Here is a 5,067-nt window from a genome sequence, read left to right on the forward strand (position 1 = left end):
GAGCTGAACACCAGCCCCGTACTCTGCAAGGCTCGTGACTCCAAGGAGCCGTACTCCTCTCCGGACTCCGAACCCTCCGCGCCCCTGCCAGTCAAATCCGATTGGGCGCCGATCATGGAGTTCACTGCCACAGACATCTTTCAGCACTCGCCTTTCGGCGATATCCTGAAGTCACTAAAGTCTCTCTCTTTATCAGGAGAGCCCGGACGGACTACGGTCAGCAAGGTTGGAGTACGAACGATGAAGAAATTCAAAGCCCACCCACCACCCACTTTGTAGCCACTGTCGACGACTTAACCGACATGCTCGACTACGACTCCGAAGACATCGACGGTATGGACGCCGATGAAGGAGATGATGAAGAACCAGCGCCTAATAGGCCCTGGAAAGCCACCTCGTCATATGACATATACATGGTGGACACCCCAAAAGAGGGAGATGGCGATGGAACAACGGAGGATGACCCCTCCAAGAAACAGCAAAAGCGTCGGCGTCAGCGGCGCCACTCAAAATCCCGCCAACACAAAAAACGGTGATTCCAGCACCGGAGATAATAATACTCCAGAGAGTGCCGAAGAAAACCCCCTCCAGCAAGGTTTAGCACAGGAGGATGGAGAAACCAGCCCTCATGAGAGAGCGGCAGACAGAGAGGTTGAGGACGATAACTATATGCCTCCCTCCGAAGACGAGGCATGCCTCGACGACGACAAATTCGTCGTGCCAGAGGATCCCGTTGAGCAAAAGCGTTTCCAACGCAGGCTTATCGCCACGGCAAGAAGCCTCAAGAAAAAACAGCAACAGCTCAGAGCTGATCAAGATTTGCTGGTTGACAGATGGACTGAAGTCCTTGTGGCCGAAGAGCATAAACTCGAACGACCCTCTAAGAGTTACCCAAAGCGCAGGTTGCTACCCCGATTAGAGGAGGAAGCACTTGATGCGGCCGAACGGCCACCTCGTGGCCGCGACAGAGAGGCCTCCTAGCCCTCCACTCAAGCCGCACCCCGTACCAAGGCACGGGAATATGCGCCGGACTTACGAGACATGTTGGAGGACAAGGCAAGGCAAACACGATCGATCTACGGATCGCGTGGGCACCCCACGGCTCGAGACGGTAACCGTCACGCCGGCCACACATTCGGCAGGGCCGAACACAGTAGACAAAGCTCATTGGAGCTACGTCATGATATCGCCCAGTACAGAGGCGCCGCACACCCACTGTGCTTTACAGATGAAATAATGGATCATCAAATCCCCGAGGGTTTCAAACCCGTAAACATTGAATCATATGATGGCACAACAGACCCTGCGGTATGGATCGAGGATTATCTCCTTCATATCCACATGGCCCGCGGCGACGATTTTCACGCCATCAAATACCTCCCACTCAAGCTTAAAGGACCAGCTCGGCATTGGCTCAACAGCTTGCCAACAGGGTGAATCAGTTGTTGGGAGGACTTGGAAGCCGCATTCCTCGATAATTTCCAGGGCACTTATGTGCGACCCCCAGACACCGATGACCTAAGTCACGTAATCCAGCAGCCATAGGAATTGGCCAGACAATTCTGGACATGGTTCCTCACAAAGAAAAATCAAATAGTCGACTGTCCGGACGCTGAGGCCCTAGCAGCCTTCAAGCACAATATCCGCGACGAGTGGCTGGCCCGGCACCGCGGACAGGAAAAGCCGAAATCTATGGCAGCACTCACGACACTCATGACCCGCTTTTGCGCGGGAGAAGACAGCTGGCTCACTTGTAACAACAATATGACCAAGAACCCTGGTAGTTCGGACACCAGGGACATTAGTGGCAGGTTGCGTCGCAACAAGCAGAAGCGCCGCATTAACGGCGACAATGCTGAGGATATGGCAGTTAATGTCGGATTCAGAGGCTCTAAATCCGGTCAGCGGAAGAAGCTATTCAAAAGGAATCCTAGGGGCCCGTCCAGCTTGGACCGAATACTCGACCGCTTGTGCCAAATACATGGCACCCCCGAAAAGCCGGCCAATCACACCAATAGGGATTGTTGGGTGTTCAAGCAGGCAGGCAAGTTAAGCGCCGACAATGAAGACAAGGGGCTGCATAGCAATGACGACGAGGAGCCCCGGCCGCCGAACAACAATGGACAAAAGGGTTTTCCCCCACAAGTGCGGACGGTGAACATGATATACGCCACCCACGTCCCCAAAAGGGAGTTGAAGCGCGCGTTAAGGGACGTATACGCGGTAGAGCCAGTCGCCCCAAAGTTCAACCCATGGTCCTCCTACCTGATCACCTTTGATCGAAGAGACCATCCCACTAGCATTCGTCATGGCGGATTTGCCGCATTGGTTCTAGACCCAATTATTGACGGATTTCATCTCACTAGAGTCCTCATGGACGGCGGCAGCAGCCTGAACCTGCTTTACCAGGATACAGTGCGAAAAATGGGCATCGATCCCTCGAGGATTAAGCCCACCAAAACAACCTTTAAAGGCGTAATACCAGGTGTAGAGGCCAACTGTACAGGCTCAGTCACACTTGAAGTGGTCTTCGGATCCCGGATAATTTCCAAAGTGAGGAATTGATCTTCGACATAGTACCATTCCGCAGTGGCTATCATGCACTGCTCGGACGAACCGCATTCGCCAAATTCAATGCGGTACCGCACTACGCATACCTTAAGCTCAAGATGCCAGGCCCTCGTGGAGTAATTACGGTCAATGGAAACACCGAACGCTCCCTCCGAACGGAGGAGCACACGGCGGCCCTTGCAGCGGAAGTACAAAGCAGCCTCTCCAGGCAGTTCTCTAGTCCGGCCACTAAACGACCAGACACCGTGAAGCGCGCCCGGAGTAACCTACGACAAGACCGCCTGGCACGATCCGAGCAAGCGTAGCAATGCGGCCCCAACCCCAACCCTCGCAAAAAGGCGACGCTAGTACTTCGCGTACATAACTACGCTCTAGAGATACCATGGGCACAGGGGGAGGGGCACCATCACGGCACGCCTAATACACGGCTTAAACCGTACCAGGGGCTGCCGATTTTTTAATTTTCTCTTACTTTCAGGACTTCATCCTTCGGAAGGCCTGTTCGGCAGTTCAATTGCCGCACAAACGATGCAAGAACCAGGGAAGCAGACAAGCCATGCTGCATTACGGAAATCCCAGGTGGTCTCTATCACGAGTAGTATACCTGTTTTGCATACTATTCTGCAGCTTGCCCCTAGAGCAGACATGTTAAATAGTCTAACTTTTCATTTATTGCATTACTTGTATCGTTCTGCTTTGATCGCAGCTATTTTTAATAAACAATGCATAGCTTTTGTCTATTTTTTGCATTACTTTTTTATATGTTCCTTAACGACATGTTGCACCCGTACACGTTGGTACGGCCAAAATACGCCAGGGGCTTTAGTACCCCTCAATATGGTGTGAGAAGTCCGAACACTTTAACAAGTGCGGCACCCCGAACTTATAGCATTATATGCATCATCTCCGAATCATGTCTTGGGTCAATAGTTGGGTTTTCCCGGCTCATATGTTTTGGTGCCTTACGTTCTGCTATATCGGCTAAGGTAGCACTAGGAGAACCACTGCGATTGTGCCCCGGTTGAGCTGGGTCAAACACCTCAGTGGAGAAAGCTAAAAATGACTGTCATGATGAAGCGAGAGCTGGTCGCTATTCGAGAGGTTTTCTGAGTCCCTAAAGACTTATGCCGCTTAGGGCGAGGAGCCGGCTCTGTCCTGGATAGCGCCCCGAACTCGGTCTTCCGAATACTAGGGGCTTCGCCAAAATTTAAAATTATAGAATTCTATGGCTAAGTGAGAGTGTTCACGCATTATAGTCCGATTGCCTTGTTCGTTGGGCTGAGCGCCTCCCTCAAAGGACCCAAACATGGGAAAAAGAGCGCTCAGGTTTATCCCCGAACACCCCAGCACTAGCGGCATGGGGGAAGAAGCCGACGACTCGCCATCTCTCAGAATTGATAAACAGCTGCACAGAAGGTAATATTTTAAATTCCAAACAGCATTGCTTAGCGCATATGAACAAGTTTTCAGCATACAAGACAAAACGAGCGAGTTTTACTCAAAAATTACATCCATAGAACATTCATCCGCCACAAGGCGGGCACCCTTCAGAACATCCTTATAGTAATTCTCGGGCTTACGATGCTCCTTCCCCGGCGGTGGCCCGTCCTTCACAAGCTTCTCAGCATCTAGCTTCCCCCAGTGCACCTTAGCACAGGCAAGGGCCCTACGGGCACCTTCAATGCAGACGGAGTGCTTGATGACTTCGAGCCTTGGACAGGCCTCCACCAGCCGTCGCACCAGCCCGAAATAGCTCCCAGGCTGAGCCTCTCCGGGCCACAGCCGAACTACGAGGGCCTTCATGGCCTGTTCGGCAGCCTTGTGGAGCTCGACCAGTTGCTTCAGCTGGTCGCTCAGGGGCACGGGGTGTCCGGCCTCAGCGTACTGAGACCAGAACACCTTCTCCGCCGAGCTGCCCTCCTCGGCTCGATAGAATGCGGCGACATCGGATACACTCCGGGGAAGATCTGCGAACGCTCCTGGAGAGCTCCGGATTCGGGTAAGTAATAGGTAACTCACGTTTAAGTGTTTGCTTTGCATAAAGAATGCCTTACCCGACGCTATCTTCTTCACCTCATCCAACTCCTGGAGGGTCTTCTGGGATTCGGCCTTGGCAGATTTGGCATTTTCAATAGCCACCGCAAGCTCGGAAGCTTGCGTCTTCGAGTCACGCTCCAAACTCTCATGTTTTTCCATGAGATCCTGGAGCTCTTGCCGCACCTTGCCAACCTCGGCCTCATACTTCTCCCGCTCGGTGCGCTTCGAGGCCGAATTCTTCTCGGCCTCGTCCAGCGCTTGCTTAAGGGTCGCCACCTCAGACGTGGCCCCTACAATAGCCACGATAATCCTGTCATTTTTTGCAATTGCACCTTTCTTATATATATATATATATATATATATATATATATATATATATATATATATATATATATATATTTAACAAGGTATTTCTTACCTTCATTGTCCTCGAGCTGCTTCTTGGCATGCTCGAGCTCT

The sequence above is a fragment of the Triticum dicoccoides genome, chromosome 5A (assembly GCF_002162155.2).
Source record: "Triticum dicoccoides isolate Atlit2015 ecotype Zavitan chromosome 5A, WEW_v2.0, whole genome shotgun sequence".
Lineage (NCBI taxonomy): Eukaryota > Viridiplantae > Streptophyta > Magnoliopsida > Poales > Poaceae > Triticum > Triticum dicoccoides.